Genomic DNA, 17843 nt, shown 5'->3' on the forward strand with positions numbered 1-17843 from the left:
ACAATGGCCATGCACAGACTAATCTTTGAACCCTGTGCAAACTGACAGCAGCAGTGTATGACTGAGACATCCACACACATAACAGCAGAGCGGAGCAGCCCAACCTGCAAATATTTACCCCGGGTCCAAGTCGGTGCAGAGGGCATCTGGCAAGGAGCAAACAAGTGTGTTTCTCACTCTCATTCCAGGAGACACAATGTACAGCAGTCTGTGAAGTGACATTACTGTGACCACATTAAAGGACAGTTGCAGGATTTAATTGAGGCAGGGTTTGGTTTTACTGCTCATCAATGCAATATGAAAATGTTATCTCTCTTATTTTTTGTCATTTTCTATTCCTTATGTCCTTTTTTGTTTTCTTTCTTATCTCTTTATGCAATTACCTGTTAACTCTATGGTTTATCTTTAGTCTCTGTTATTTGTGTGCTTTTGTGTTTGACCTCAGTAACTGCATTAGACGAAGCTAATCGGGACCCAATTAACAATAAAAAAAATATTTTTGCTTAAACCATTAGTTCACCTGAATGTCCCACTTCCCTTTGTCTTCCTACATTTTTTAATTTGATTGGTTAAACATGTTTGACCTTAATAATATAGATAATATTTCTGTAGCGGAAACAGTTTGTTTACTTAGGCTTAGCCCACACGTTCATGGGGAGTTTTGAAAACAGGGGTTTTCCCTCCTTCGTTCTGAAAAGTTTTTCGTCCACATGAGCACTTTTTAAGAAAAATCTCTGTCCACATGAAAATGCAAAAACACAATTGAAGCATTGTCAAGAGCATGCTGAGCCAACAAGTTGCAATAATCCCAGTCCTTAAAGAAGAAGAAAAAGATATTGGCCAATCAGAAGCCTGAAAAAGCTGGTGGTGGGGTCTGTGTCTATGGCAGTGTTGGATTATTTAGCAGTGACCTCTGTAGCGCATTCTGATGCCTCTGTTCCTCAATACAACGGAAGAGTAACTGTACATTTATGTGTAAACATGTAAAAAGTCCTGCTAGCAAGCCTGTTACCATTACTATTTTGGCCATGTCTGCCATTGCAAGAAATGTTGCCTTAGTTGTGACGCCTCACAAAGGACATACCGGTTATTAATGGAGCACACTCTCTACGTTACAAATCTAAAACTTAATTTTCCCTGTCTACACGACAACATTTCTAAAAATCTTCACCCTGGCCTAAAGGTGACCTAAAACAGCATTTGCGTGTGGACGAAAGGCCATAGAAGAAGCTACGTTTTTAAAAATACCCGTGTACATGTTGACTAGGCCTTAGACAGCAATTGAAAATCTTGTTGTTGTTTTTTATCTCCAGTGGTTTAACTTCTCACCTAGCTGTAGCGAGCTGTGTGTCAGTACACCGTGACATCAGTGTTGAGTGTGGTGTCCACCTGAGAGGTCAGTGAAACACTGCTTGTCAGCCTGGTATTAGTTAAATGTCAATATTTTGTATAGTTATAAATAAGGATAAGTGACAAATTAAAGGAAAATGAATACATTAAATGTAACAAATGTAGATGCTTCTGTACAGTATGAAATGTCAAGACACACTGCAAGCGTAGACACTTCCTTAAATTTGTTACCCGTCTGTACCTTTGATAGCTATCACCTTTAGATGACTCAAGAGATCAAACCTTTATAAATATCTTTTTACGTGTTGAACAGGTCTTGAGCTTGAGATGAGATTATACTGAGGCCTACTTGCTACATTTTTGACACCTGTCCCACTGGTGCCGTCACTATAAAATGACACAGCGAGTCAAGCTGTCCTGCTGGAGTTGGTGTTGCGGTGAAGGGAGTTTTCAGCTGTAAGCATAAACTCGATTTGTGTCATATCATGGCACGCTTTAGAATGAGCTCAGTCAGTAGTCTATCATGCTGGCAGCTGCAGCAAAGCACACAGAGAAAATGAGGACAAGGGGGAAAGAGATAGAAAAATTCTGACAGTCTGCCAGAACAGAGAGAAGTAACATAATCATTCACAGAGCATAAAGGTGACCTAAAAATGGAGTGCCAAAACCAACTTATATGACCACAGCGGCGACATGCCCTATATTTCTCTCTGCTTTAAGTAGAAATGAATATTAATGCATTATTCTCACCCATTTTTCTCCACTCATGTGCATCCTCTCACTTTGATGATATAACCAAAGTAAGCGGAAAAAAAGAAAAGCAAGAAACGGAGGAATTCAGAGGATGGCTTTTCTCTTGGGAACACAGAGCTCTCATCCCAAAGGGGACCCTGCACTCTTCTGAAACTGTCTGAATCTTCCTGCAGACCAAACAGCAGCATTTACACATCAGTCATATATCCTCTCTGCCATGACTGCAACCAGAAACACAAGTGCTAAGGTACACACTTGGACTGGCTTACTCAGGCTAGCTTTTCATCAAACAGCTAAATGTTTAAGATATCCATGTACACGTTGCCCCCTTCTTTATTAATTAATAATATAGTAATTTGGAATTTACATGAAGGCACAAATCTGACAAATGTTAAAGCCAATCTGAAAAACGACTGGAGAGAATAACCTCAGAATCACCCAGGGATTTCTTTGAACTCGGGGATCCAGATATGGCAGCAACAACAATTGGATGAGCGTGCTACGGGGAAGATGAAAGGCAGTCAAACTTGCAGACGTAATAAGTGGGCTGTGGCCTTTCATGATTCATACTGAGGCTTCATCTTACTGTTCAGTCAAGCTATGATCCCAAATGTTGAATAGGCTCATATATATATACACATATCTGGATTCTTTGTAAAGCATAGCTGTGGATGATAGAAAGCCAATTAACTTCCTCCTCACTGTTGTGAGTTGGCACAGTAGAGTACTTATAGTCCTTTGCGAGATTGTATTTTTGCATTATGCTAAGCTTTCCAGCATTCCCTTTACAAACCTCTCCGATCCTGCCTGTTTTCCTGGATTCCGATTCCTTGCTGCCCTTAGCATAAAGACTGGAAACAGGGGTGACACAGCTAACCAGGCACCGTTAAAGCCAAGATATAGTCCTTCACATAACCGCTCGTTAATCCTTTGCTTGTCGTTTTTATTTAAAAAAAATGGTTAATAATTAACAAATTCCGGTGAGAGGATTAGCGTCCAAGATCTATGTCAAACTGATGCAAGCATCCATAGGAGAACTCCCAATAGCAAGGGAATGGGAGCGAGAGCTGAGCCCTGAGGGAAACGCAATTAATTGGGAGACAGTTTGGGACAACATTTTCCATTGTTCCAAGAACCTAAATCACCAGTATATCCACTTCAACATATGCCATAGGACATATTGGACTCCTCAAAAGAGATACGTCTCTAAAGTCATTCCTACTCCCTATTGCACGTTCTGTCAACCTGAACAAACTGGAATTTTCCTGCACATGGTCTGGGAGTGTGAACAGGTGCATGAGGTTTGGAATAAAACAACATCAATAATATCTGATGTGATAGGATGTCGAATTCCTACTGACCCAATTGTTTTGTTACTTAATGACAACTCTAAACTACACCTGCTTGAGAGACATAGGAAAGTTTGGCTAGCCGGCTTAACCGCAATCAAGAAAATGATAGCTCAACGCTGGCTCCCCCCCCCCACTCACTTTGTATAAAACAGTGGTTGGTGTATTTTCTGGACATAGTTATGCTTGAGCTCTCTACAGCAAGGATTAACAAAGCCAGATCATTGACTATAGACCTATGGAAAAATGCAGCAGCACAAGTATCAGTCCTAATGACCTCAGCATCACAAGAAGTAGAGGAGAGTGACTAGGCAAGGTGTGATTTTTGTTTTTCTGTTTTTAGTTTTTTTTTGCTTATTTGTTTGTTTTGTTTTCCTCGAGACCGCAGAGGGTGGGGGGTGGGCGAGGGTTTTTGTTCTTGTTCAATTATATTTGTATGTTCTGTATGTTAAAAAATATAAAAATAATAAAAAATTGATCTAAAAAAAATAAATAATAATAATTAAACAAATGAGATATAATGTGTTAAATTAGTGAGCTTTAGAGGTGTTGGACTTACCTTTGGACAGAGCCGGGCTAGCTGCTTTACTCTGTTTCAAGTCTTTATGCTAAAGTAAGATGGGCTCTGTAAAACACAACTGTAAAAACATCAAGTTGCAGTCTGACAGGAGTAATGTTTAAAAAAACAAAACAGATATAACGTGTTAATTAGTGAACTTTAGAGGTGGGCCGATTTTCTTAGCTTTGGACAGAACCAAGCTAAGCTAACCAGCTGCAGGCGGTATCTTAATGTTTACTGTACAGACATGACAGTGGTATCAATCTTTTAATTTAACTCTTGGCAAGAGAGCAAATGAACATTCAAAATGTCAAACTATTGCTTTAATTTTATTTCAATGTTTTTAATAAGGAGATTTTTTTTAATCAAACATCTAAATCCCTCATCCCTCTATGTTTAGAAGTTAAAATCTTAATCTAATAAAAGAAGGGAATAAATGTAGAATAATTTCCTGTCACATCAGAACAGGTATTGTTTCCCAAAAGCATCTTGTTTTGCAGAATTGAGATGATCACTGCAGACTGATCATGGATCATATTGTTTTTTTTACATCTATATTTTCTCTCCTTTCTCTCCAAATCAGATCCATCTAAAGTTACATGATGGCCTTGCTCCTGTCACAGCTCATGTTTCTCCGGAGTTTGCATATGCCTATTGAGGAGGATGACAGCAGTAAATAGATTAAAGTGTGTAATGGCCCAATCCCATCCCTGCACTGCTCCACCATGCATGGGTGATTCACTTAAAAAAATAAAAAAAATACCAAGGGGCTGCAGCTGTTGGGGCTGACTTAAGTTCAGGTTTTTGTTGAGTAAGAAACTGGAGGCGAGTGTGTACACGTGTGTGCGTATGTGCATATTTATGTGTTTGTATACAGTATATGACTAAGGGCAGAGAAAGAGAAAAAGACAACACATCGTATATGGAAATACCCACTCAAAAGTAGGCATGAGTGTAAATGTGTGCATAAGTACAAACCTGTGCGCACTTTGTGTGTATGTGTGTGTGTGTGTGTGTGTGTGTGTGTGTGTGTGTGTGCCAACCAAGGTGTGTATGTGTACGAAGTGTGCATGTGTCTTAATAGGAAGCAGTCACAGGGCTGCTGACGGCTCCATAAAGGAGCCTTTGAATGGCTTGGCTCTGGTAAATTCATAGCAGATGTGAGGGAAAGAATATCCACCCAGGTTGAGTGGCCCTTCACTGGGAAGGCGACAGGAGTCCAATCCAGGGGAGGCAGACGGACGGCAGACAGGAGCCAGGACACACAAACACACACACACACACACACACACACACACACACACACACGTTGGGTGAACTCCAATCAGCCAGGAGGAAACTGCATGGCACTAAACAGGAGACAGGAGTTTCTTTAAGGCACGCTGGCTTTTAAATTGAAAATAATTCTCCCTTTTATTTCTGAAAGAACAACTTCCCTGTGTTTTCCATTCAAGTGTACAAGTTCAGGCCAGGGGTCCGTTTCAGAAAGCAGGTTTACTTATGATTAAATATGATATTAATACACTATATTGGAACTTACGCATTAACTCGAGCAGCAATTTTCTCCCACGCAAATTCTCTCTCTTTTGCAGCAGCTGCTTTGTTGCTTTTTTAACGAAATACATGTTCAAACTCGCTGTATGTGCGCATGAGTATTTCTGCCGACCAGTTTGTTTGTGGTTATTACCATGGTGAATCGTAGTATCATGGCTCCATTCATGCTGCCTTTTTATTGTGGTGGTGCTGTAATGGCAACATTTCTGTTAACATGATTCTCTATATATTTTTCTGATTTATTTGTTTTATGCTTTCTCTCACAATGCTGAAAGGGAGTTCATCTCATTTCCACATGTAGAATCTGATTCTAACTAAGTGCGAATCACAAAGTCTGGAACATAATGTGAGCACTGTTTGTCTGAACAGATAGGGGCTACAAGGTCACCCTAAAACTATCGCTTCTGATACATTTAGTTTTCCCATGCCAGTTGAGATGTAACTGGGGGGGGTGAAAGTTGTACAGGGGGAAGGAGGCGAAATGGCTCCAAGATGTCTCTTGTGTTTTTTGATTGTCTTCATGTGTATCAGATTGCCTGTGAGAAATGTAGAGTCATAATAAGCCAAGTGCGTGTGTGCTGTCACTCTGAAGATGTATTTAAGTTCAGTGTTTCTGTTCACTCATTTGAAAAGACCTTTCACACTAGTGCTGCGTGCCTTTTGTGAACCGTATGCTTCCTTGTAAACTTGCAAGTTTATAATAAAATACAAAAACCTAAATTGGCTTGGTCTACGACTGTTCTTTTATTTTTGTTTCACAGTTCTATTTTCTTTCCAAAACATCTACACCTGCTGAAAAGAAAACTTCCACCACAGTGCACACGCTTAACTCTGAGTGAACCTACTCTGAGTTGATTGAACCAACTCAAATCAGCTGTTCTGGAACCAAAAACTCAGAGTTTCCCATCTCAGGGTAAATCAACTCAGACATCAGGATTAGACTCAGAGTTTGTTAAACCTCCTTCCTGAAACGGGCCCCAGGTGTGTGCTTCAGGGATGGCATCCACACACTGGATCATGCCTTTTGGTTTCCTCTGGACCCACGGAGTCTGGAGCGCTCCGAGGCCAGGCTTCATGCCACCTTTCCTGGCTCTTACTGACGCCAGAGGCGGGGTGGTAGAGACTGGCGCCTCACCGCCAATTAACATCCTCTCACACTGAGAGCACGGTCAGGTAACACATGATAGGCTAGACTCTTTCTAGCAAAGAGCCCAGCAGACAGTCAGGTGGGGTTAGACTCATTAACTTATCTATACGCTGGACATCTGTCGGTGATACAACGTGAGGCAAGTGGGGTTTTTTTTTCAAAGGGTGAGAGTCAAAGGTGGAGGTAGCTTAGCACACCACTTGTCATTTTTACTCTTTGATTTTGTACAGATTAACCAAACGGGATATACTGTGTTAGTTAGTGAGATGTATTATTTGTTTTATTTATGGAGAAAGCTAGGCTAGTTACCAGTCTTTATCCTAAGCTAAGCTAACTGCTGGCAGTAGCTTCATATTTACCATACAGACATGACAGAGGTATCAATTTGAACAAACTAACTTTTGGCAAGAAAGTGGAAAAGCATATTTCCCAAAATGTCTACATTTGTTTTAAAAGTCACACGTATACTCATGTACACAATGTAAACCTGAAGTTGATGCTTTTACACTTAGGTTTTTGTACCTTTGGACAGACCCAAGCTAGGTGTTTCCCTGTTTCCAGTTGCTAAGCAGGCTGCAGCTTCATATTTACTGTACAAGTACAAGATGAGAGGTATCCATTTTTTCATCTAAGCTGCAAGAAAGCGAATACGTGTATTTTTGAACATGTCAAACCATTCCTTTTAGCACTGTAAGCTCAGCCAAAAGGTAAGTGGCCCTTGTGGCCGGGTTGGTTCAGTGGGTAGAGCAGGCGCACATTTACTGAGAGGTTTATGCCTCGACACAGAGGTCCAAGGTTCAAATCCGACCTGTGACAATTTCCTGCATGTCTTCCCCCTCTCTCCCCTGTCCTGTCCATTAAAGGCGGAAAAGCCCAAAAAATAATCTTAAAAAAAAAAAAAAAAGGCAAGTGTATAGGCAAAGAATTTCTAATATGGGAAGAAGTTCCACTCTCTCGTTACTTCCGGCTTCTGAACTGGTTGCAGTTCCACCAGAGTTCCAAATGGGGGGCGCTCACAGGCCAGTGCAGAATGAATGGGACTCTATGGAGCTATACCCCTCAAAATAATTTTTTGTCTAGTAATTTGAATGTTGCATTTGAAAGGGGAGGCTAAGAAAATACACACTGCTGGGTGTTAGATTTTTTTAAAGTGGCTTTTTTGTTCTAAAAAGCCTTTTAAAATGTCAATGACGTCATACACATATACGGCCAGAGATTCTGCTTTACGGCAAGCTTTGAGTCGCTTCCTTTTTTCTCTCGAGGCATCGACAACACAGCTGACAGGTTAGACTCTCCCTGTCAATACACGTGCTAGAAAGAGGTTTGCTAATGTTTTAAAGACCACGCCGAAATATTCACTCAGGCATTCTGGTTCTGCTTCGGATGCCGTCAAGCGGGATCTCCGATCGTAATCTGTCCTTCACTGACCAATCAGCATTCATTAGCAGAATGCTAGCGTGTTATGGGCAACAACGACTCAACCTGTAACAAATCGAAAGGGCATAAGTACTCGTTCATTCAACTTTCGACCTATAATCCATGTTGAACTTACAAAAACTACAATCAAATCTGAGATTTCTCATCGACAATCAGGCGAAAGAGACAAATTTAGCCGTCTAGATCCATAGGGTCCCATTCATTTTGCACTGGACCGTGATCACCCCCAGTGGAACTCTGGTGGAACTGCAACCAAAGTAGGTACAATGGGGCTTAATAGGGAGTGGAACGGCTTTCCGTAGACGGGCTTTGGTATAGGGTAAGTGTGATGACTAATGATTACAATATTTAGAAACTAAATAAAGTTTCAACATTTAGAATTCTAAATTTGCATTTTTTTAACTTGACAAATGTGTAAAGGTTCTGCTCTGTCAGCAAAACAAGCCCCGGCTTTAATTAAAAGTGATCTGGAACATTTCTCACGTGGGGGTGCTGAAGCTCATTCACACACTTTCTGCCTCCTTAAGGCAATTACAACTGATAGATGGAAGGTTTAGCTTTATTACCTGTGTTGCTATAAACAAGGTGTACGTACAATGAGCTTTTTTTAGTTTAAAATGATGAGGGAATCCATGTGCCAGCTCATAAATGAGGCCCCAGCATTTTGTATCCGGAGGCCATTGGTAAACACAACATGAGCTCAGTCTCACTCGTAAATTGCTGCTCTGACTGTGACTACAATGCAAAAGCTGCAGCAGTGTAGGGATTGACTTTAGCCAAAATATCTTGCAAAATTATTTCCAAAGACAATTCTTAAAATCATGAAAACCCCAAAACAGGATGGATGGATATTAGGAATTGCTCTCTTGTTCTCCTGATTCTGGGTTGTAAGGGTCAGTGTGCTCTTAGCCAGTTGACAGAGGTGATTTTGCATGCAAGGGTGCTTCTGGAAAACCAGACTCTGAAGAGTAAGCAGATTTTTCTGTAAGCAATACGCCCTCCTCTGTGTGTGGGGGCAACGGGCACTTTGTCTGTAATTCAGGCTGTTCCATGTGACTGCAACTGAAAACAAACAGCAAGAAGGGAAATTTCACACCCTAAATGGATAAATTACTCTATATCTCCTGTCTGCATCTCTTCTCCTACATATCTGCATTTGTTTGTCTGTTTTCTGCTTTTTTTTTCTGCCCTCTGTCTATCTCTTCCTATCTAGTTTTACTTTTCTCTCCGTTCCACACTCAGATGAAGCTCAGGGGATAGACGAAGCTTGGGGGGGTTGGCCAGCGGGCATGGCTTTCACTTTTAATTAAAACTTCACACCCAAATAAATGTAGCTGAGTATCACACCCACTCATATCGCCCTATGAAAAGAGCCCGCCGGGGCCAGATGTTTGCCTTAGCAAGGATAAATATCTAAGTGGCAGCTTTCTCTGAAAGGGAATCTGCTCCCTCTGTCGTTTTGTCGGATTAGCTGGGGTAGGGAAAACATGGAGATCGTATTCCATGCGTTTCCCACTCTCTGGCTGTTCAGCATAAACACCATGAGTTCTTGGCCTCCCTCACATCCGCCTCCTCAGCTCCTCCGCCACTCGCCTCAGCCCCTGGGGTTCCAGCGCAGGGTTTGTTTTAGTAGCATAGCCCCAGAAGAGTGTTTGCTTGTGTTGTGTGTCACACTGGGTGAGTGTTTGATTATGTCAAGTGTTACACGGTACGGGTGTGCATGAGCAGAAAGGCGGGGGACGCTAATCCCTCTCTGCTTTGTCCTCTGCTGCACAGCTTTAGTCTTTGCAGGACACTTCACACTGGAGCTGTGGAGGAATTCATGTAGCTGCTGCTGAAAGAGGCCTGCAGGGATGTGAGGGTCTCATAGTTATAAACACACAAAAATGAACACGGAAGGGCTACTTGCACATGCACAACCAGAGAGAGAGAGAGACTAAATCAAGGACACCTCTGTGTTCTTAAACTGTTTTCAGTCATATTTCTGGCTTGGTCTGCATTTTGTGGCCATGCTTACACTCTGCAATGATCTGGTGATATTCTATATTTTTCGTATCATCAAAAGACCAAAACCAGCAATGAAATGATTCTACTAACAAGTATTGTCTGTGTATCCTGCTACACTAAGAGCTCCATTTTTGTTTGTTAAAAGCACATCGATGAGCAACACTGTTGCAGAATATGACATATTCCTTCATTATTTTCTCTTTAGTTTTGAGTTGATCCCACGTACACACTGTTTTGCTGCTGTAAATATTCACTAGTGCACCGAATGCGTATTAAATTAGGGTGATCAGATTTTCCGGAACTAAAACCGGGACACTTTGCGCGTGACCGTAGTGCTTGTGCACGCACACGCTTTTTAACGTGAACATGTGCCAGCCCAGGTCATATTTTTCAGAGAAAATTGAGTCCTGCTTCCATATAAATTGTCTTTTTTTAGGAAACCGTGACCAGTAGTAAGTGGCAGTGAGTGATTGGGAAGTAGCCTACTACAGCAATTAGAATGAGAGAATTAGATTTTTATTTCATATTTTCCAGAAATAATAATAACTGAACTGTACGTATTGGAAAGTAATGCAATCATCATGAAAACAAATTATTAGTGAATATTTTTTCAAAAAAATAGCATCCCTACTGTCATTGCCGATCTACCAAAACGGTAATTTGTCGACGGTCCCTTACACAAAACCTAGCGACAGAACAGATGATGAAGTGCTATAGCTTAAAGCGTAACTCTCGCCAAAATGCAACCTAGGGTCTTTTTGTGAATGTACCCGAGTCAAACTTTAGTTTAAAAGCATATTTAGGACGGAATCGCCACTTTTAAGTTTTACCGTATTTTCGTTTTTCGGTCAAATGGCCTTTTGAATGGGAGTGCTAGGGGCACTTTTATGATAGCCTCAAAATAGCTATTTTTAAAACACTAAGAAGGCTCGACACAACATGAAACTTTGCTCGAAGTATCACCAAGGGCTCTACACCTTAACAAAAGCATTGAGAACATTGTTTGTGTACCCAGAGTTTACTAAAAAGAAAGGTTTTGAACAACTCACTGTAGGTCTTGTTGTTTCTGGCCGCAGCCATTTTATCAGTCAAAAACAATTAATTTCCGAATGCAACATAACAGGGAGGAGAGTAAAGATGGAAAGCTCCTAAAGCTTAGTTCCATATAAATGCACGGATTATTTCTTGTTTTGTCGTTATTGAAAAACAATATTGACCTCATAGTAAAAAGGAGCCTCATATGGAGTCCGTTCATTCGCATTCGGATATCGACTCGTTTTGACTGCCGAGGTGGTAGCAGCCGGAAACAACAAAACCTACGGTGAGTTGTTAAATGGTAAATCTTAAAAGTGGCGATTCCGTCCTAAATATGCTTTTAAACGAAAGTTTGACTCGGGTACATTCACAAAAAGACCCTAGGTTGCATTTTGACGAGAGTTACGCTTTAAATGTCGGAAACAGATCTCTAGTTTTCTCTTGATGCTCTGTAACAATGTCAACTTTCTTTGACCCTGATCACGTCATTGACCTGAATTGCGTTGTTGATCTCGAACGAAGGGGAAGTTAAAATTGAATATCAAGTGAATATCAAACATCCAGCCAATTTCACCGCGCTTAAAATGAGACAGATAAGAAGTATGGAGCTAAATCAGGGCCAAATGTTTTGTTCATTTGAAAAAAATATATATAGGCCTATAGTTGAAAAACTAAAGCTTGAAATTGAAAATTTAAGTTTTGGTCTAAAACTTGAAAAATAAAACCATGTATTCAAACTAAATATAAATGTACCAATTTTTCTTTCAGTTTGAATAAAATTTAGATTAAATTCTGGAATTATTTTTGAATAAATGATTAACTTTCATTTTTCACTTTTATATTTGTTTTCAGTTCCACATTTCATGTTTTCAGATTCAAAACTTATTTTTTTTACAGCTTCAAATCTTTTTTTTCAGTTTCAGATCATTTTTTTTCAGTTTCAGACTTTTGGCCCAGATTTTGCGTAGGGGGCGTGGCTTCAACTCAGAGGGGCGTGGAATTATGAGTGACAGCCTAACAAAGAAGGCAGAAGACTCTCCTCAGTCATGTTGCCTTCAGGAAATTGTGTTACTGCGAGAACTATGACTGAATGCTTTCTATCCACCATATACATGATTTTTACTAAACAAACTGATGCCAGTGACAAAGTTCCATTTAAAATACTGTTTTGGACAACACGTGGTACCAATTACACTATAAGAGCAATACACTGTGCCAGATTGTGCAGTTCAGCAGGAACAATGACTTCTCCCACTTCCACGTACGACTTTGAATGAATGCACCACAGTATTCACTCGGCAGTCAGCATGGCGTCCGCTCCGCCAAGGCAACCCTGGCGCCAGCGCACAGGTAAGACATGTGAAAGATATTAGCTTTTTTGAATAGATACTTTGGGACATTATCCCCGCAGTGGCATTTTTTTGTCATTAACACATAAAGGGAAAATAGGTGGACAGCTGGACAAAGCTGGAAATGAAGCATCGCAGCCACTGTCGAGTTATGGTCATTCTGACAAACAGAGGTTAACAAAGACCACTACACGTTAAAGTCAAAAAACTTGAGCTGGACACTGAAATTAGTGTAAAAACACCAGCTAGTGTGAAGCTAACATTAGTTAATGCTAACTTTAGTGCTAGCGATGCTTCATTTCCAGCTTTGTCCAGCCTTCTTTGTTAGGCTGTCACTCATAATTCCACGCCCCTCTGAGTTGAAGCCACGCCCCCTATGCAAAATCAGGGCCAAAAGTCTGAAACTGAAAAAAAAGATTTGAAGCCGTAAAAAAAATAAGTTTTGAATCTGAAAACATGAAATGTGGAACTGAAATCAAATATAAAAGTGAAAAATTAAAATTAATAATTTATTCAAAATAATTCCAGAATTTAATCTAAATTTTATTCAAACTGAAAGAAAAAATGGTACACTTATTTTTAGGTTGAATACATGATTTTATTTTTCAAGTATTAGACAAGTATATTTTTAAAATCATACACTGGACACTTTATTAGTCTTTCTACATGGGTTTAGTTAATGATCGGGCTATAATAAGATCACGTCGGCTATGTAATCGCTGACAACCGGGACAATTTCATAGTGGTTAGTGTAAACCGGGACATTTTAGCGTCCCGAGAGGTTTTTGTCGGGACTCGGGACAAGCAACTCAAAATCGGGACTGTCCCGGTCAAATCGGGACTGTCCCGGTCAAACCGGGATGTCTGGTCACCCTATATTAAATGCACAATTTACCCGTTCAAGTTTACTAAAATCTCAGTGCCCTGCTGATTTAGGGTATTAGTTAGACCCCTTTTTAAATGAAACTTTACATTTGTGACCAGTTTGTAATGATTTATGTATGTGTAACCAACAGATTTAAGACTGAGGGCAACAGGCATTGTAGAGAAGTTGGAAAGTTTTAAGAGAAAACATACATGAGTTTGGTGTTTTCATGGGATTTGCTGATAATAACAAAAATATAGAATATCACCATACTTAAAATTCAATGTCATATCTGACAAATCCTCATGAATGAGGTGGGGTTTGGCAAAAATTAACGATGCACACTTTTCTAATGACTAAAGGCCTTTTTAGCCCTGTTTGTCTGTGTTGTGGAAACCAGGCTGAAGCATGAAGCACCTGGCCCAGTTGGGTTCTGGTTTGGGGCTAGAGGCCGGCCCCACTAATAGGCACTTGAGCCCCCCCACATCCGCCTAGTACCATGTTCCATTTAATGAGGCTCTAGTCTGGGCTGTAAACAAGCCCAGATGCAACCCCAAAACACACACAGGAAATGTCTCACGACCATAACAACACAAGAATCCTGCCAGCTTATGCATGATGGGGTGTGAACAGGAAGTCTGATCCTTGCAGGTTTTCTCCCTCTCTGCTCAACAAGCAGTTATTATCCTGAGGGAAAGGGCTGCATGTGGTACTGCTGCTCCAGCTCTTGCTCTGCATGCCAAATCCTCACCGGCCGCCAAGATCATCACAGACCGCTGCCTTGCTCCTTTTCCACAGCCTACAGTTACAGTATGTACACAAACCACAGTTTATTCAGCACTGTGTTGGACCTGGCATGAGAGCTTTGACACGCCACAATAGGAACAATGTCTGCTTCCACACAAAGAGTATCTCTCATGCAACAAGGTTTTTATTTTACATGTAGGGGGGCTGAGACCTGGACAAAAGGTCCAGTGTTAGAGTGAGTGTGGCCCCAGCTGGTTCCCTTTACTACACAGACTGGCTAATGTACAGTGATCAGCCTGAGTCAACAGTCCTGGCCGGAAAAAGGGCTTAATTGATGATAGGAAATTTTTGGGCCAAATGTATTTGAACCTTCCCCGAAATGTCCCATTGGATTTTCTGTCTCATTTTCTTTACAAAATACAAACAACCCTGAACAACCTTAGCAGACACTTACTGTGCAAAAAATACAAATGTGAGTTAATCAACACGCTCATTTTAAGAAACTAAGAGCAGAAAGCAGGACTAAAGAACACTGTTTATACAATAAGGACACACACACACACACACACACACACACACACACACACACACACACACACACACACACTGGCACCATCAACACACAGGTTCCTCTTAATTAGCCAATTACATCCCTTCATACAAACCTTTGAGCTGGTTCACAAAGGACTTTTATACCTTTAGACAGTCTGGTCGAGTAAAATCCTTTTTCTGTTTGAGACTACTTCATGAGTCCCACTTTAAAAGGACTAGTTCCACATTTGGGGAAATCTGCTTACTGGCTTTCTTGCCTTGGGTATAGAGTAGAATGATAACACTTTTATGTCTGACAGTTAGGCTACATGTAAGGATACAGCCAGCAGATGGTTACAGGATCTGGTCTGGTGTGACAGGAGATTATTCTTCATTTATTCACATCTATTGTTAGAATAAGATTTTAACTTCTTCACAGAGAAGAATGAGATATTTATGTGCCAGCTCTGCTTTGAGAAAAAAAAATCCTTATTAAAGACATGGAAATATAATTTTAAAGTAATAGTTTTGAAAGCTAATTTGCTTTCTTGCTGTGAGTTAGATTAGAAGATTGATAACACTATGTGTAGTAAACATTAAGCTACCACATGCAGCTGCTTAGCTCAGCTTGGCTCATTCCAAAGCTAATGAAATCCACCCATCTCTAAGGTCTTGCAACTTAAAACACATAACTGCAAGTTACGTTTTTACATTTTGTTGGTTTAGACAGAGCCAGGCTTAGCTAAGCACAAATATTGGAAACAGCTAGCCTAGCTCTGTTCAAAGGTAACAAAATCCACCTACTAGCACCTCTAAAGCTCACTCATTAACACGTTATATCTTATTTGGTTAATTTGTACAAAAAGTGAGTACACATTACCTCCTGTGAAACCACATCTGGAGTGTAAACTCAGGTTTTTGAACCTTTGGATAAAACCAAGCTAACAGTTGTTTCCCCTCTTTTTCCAGTATTTATGCAATGCTAGCTAACCGGCTGTTGGCTGTAGCACATGAGAGCATCAGAAGCAGCACAGTGCTACAGTGCCAAGTTTGCAAAGTGCACCTCAGTTGGAAACTTCATGAATCAAGACAGTCATTATTAAACACAACCAAGGCAAAAATTGCGGGACAAAAGACAGACTTGAACAAACTTCAAAACTCCAAATCAAAGAGTGTGAAATGCAACAGAGAATAGCAGATCCTTACTGAGCCTGAGGTGGGAGGGAGGGGATCAGTGTGTGTGTGTGTGTGTGTGTGGGGGGGCTTCTCTCTCAGAACACAGAGCCGAGGGGTGAGCCTTTGATGGCGGAGCGTGACATGTCTGGCAGTGTGACAGCAGACACACTTGCCAGACGACCGAGACCCTGGATCTGAGCGGTTCTGATCCATTTTGGTACCTGTTGACAGACAATTTGTGCCAAAATCCTGACTCACATCAGCTTTCCTGCTTTCACTGACCCACTGGAGCATTTCCACCTGTTTTTTTTAAAAGCTTGACTCAAGAGTTGAAAGATGTTACATACCCTAATTGTTACGTACCCGATTTGAATGTTGAATTTATCCTACAGTTGGAGTTGTGTGATTTGGTTGATCATCCTTTAGTTATTCAGGCAATTGCACAAACAAAACCACAGGGGTTTAAAGATGTTCAGGAGAGCCAGAGCAGGTTTCAGGGCCGAGCTACATCCTGTCCTTTTCCACTCCCTCCCTTTAGAGTGTTTCTAAAAGCAGTCCTTGCATGGGTTTGTCTTCTTTGTTGATGCTGTTTTCAAATTTTTTTTCCCATCCTTTGTAACTCATGCTCTCTCTCTTTTTCTCCAGGGAGAGACTCTTTGGTACAAGAGATTAGAGCGGGTGCTGCCTAGCAACTGAATAAAAATGGCAGCTACAAAAGGGGCGCTCTCACTCTCAAACGTCTGACCTACATAATCCCAAGCCTCTGATCGTGCAACATAACAACATGATGAAAGGCCTGCTGTGATTTAACCCTCAAACAAATACTTGTCATCACTGACCCCTTCGCTCAAAGAGCAATCTCGCCCGCAGCAGAGCACCAAAGGGTGACTTCTGAAATCTTGACGGTGCCTAATTAGAAAGGAAGAAGAGGCCATGCACACTATTAGAAATGAGATGAATGTATTTGAGGAGATGGCAGCAGAGTGGCAAAGGAGATTAACAGTGATCACAGCAATGCTGTTGGCTTCAGAGAGCATGAGCGAGCGGCGGAACCTCCCTCTGTTCACTGATTCATCTCTCCTTCAGCCACAGGCAGCAGAGCACAGGAATGAGTACAGGGGTATGAAAAAGCTTTACTTCTCTGTCTTCTGCTTATTGATCAAAGGACATGAAAATACACTGAAAAAAAGATACAGCAGAAAGCTGGAAACTTTTTCTTGAAACTTTCTCCTCCTGCACTGTGTTCTTAATATAATCTGCCCGGCCTTTACTCTTCTTCTTTTTTTTTTTTTTTTACCACTTTGTGTTATAGCACAGCTTTCATTTGCATCCTTTCTGACCTGTCTGCATCTTTGACAGCATATTACATTGGATGCATTTGTCAAAAGTAATTCATAATTGTTGGGTCTCTGTATAGAGTCAGGTCTAAGCCTACTCTACCTGTAAAGTGTCCCGTTATGATTTGACATTTTAAATAACATTGAATTGAATAATGAGTGCATTCAATCACTGTAGGAACTAGATCAAGATGGCATCAAAGATTGCATCTTTTCAAAATAAACAACTAAGAACGTTGATAGCATGAGGTGTCCAGACATGGTTTGAAAGGCAGGTTTTCAGTCTGTTGTGCAGGATGGGCAGTGACTCTGCTGTCCTTTAATACCATTTAATTAAATTATATAATTGTAATGTAGCATATGCATTTTATTGAACTTTTTGCTCTTGGTAAAAAATGTATCTTTTTTGCATAGTAACTCTCTTTTATTATTTTTGAAGCTTTTTGTGTTGAAGCAGTCTTTTCACAAATGTTTCATGTGATCTGCCTTCTTAATGACACCAGCTTCATCCCTAAAATGTATTATGTTAGTTTCCTTGCTGATAAGTTGCAGTACTTGTTCTTAAACAAGTACTGCAATTTGATGTTGATTTGTGATTTTGGACTATATATATATTGTTTCACTTGATTTGAATTGATTCAATTCAA

The 17843-nt window shown here is 40.6% G+C and overlaps 1 long non-coding RNA gene across 1 annotated transcript; it reads left to right on the forward strand.

Moving 5' to 3' along the window:
- Positions 1 to 4256: 4256 nt before the first annotated feature.
- LOC118495077 lies at positions 4257 to 12949 on the forward strand. Its single transcript, XR_004897391.1, has 3 exons — positions 4257 to 4267; positions 4807 to 4811; positions 12856 to 12949. It is a non-coding gene; the product is annotated as an uncharacterized LOC118495077 (long non-coding RNA).
- Positions 12950 to 17843: the final 4894 nt, after the last annotated feature.

The sequence above is a fragment of the Sander lucioperca genome, chromosome 5, assembly GCF_008315115.2.
Source record: "Sander lucioperca isolate FBNREF2018 chromosome 5, SLUC_FBN_1.2, whole genome shotgun sequence".
Lineage (NCBI taxonomy): Eukaryota > Metazoa > Chordata > Actinopteri > Perciformes > Percidae > Sander > Sander lucioperca.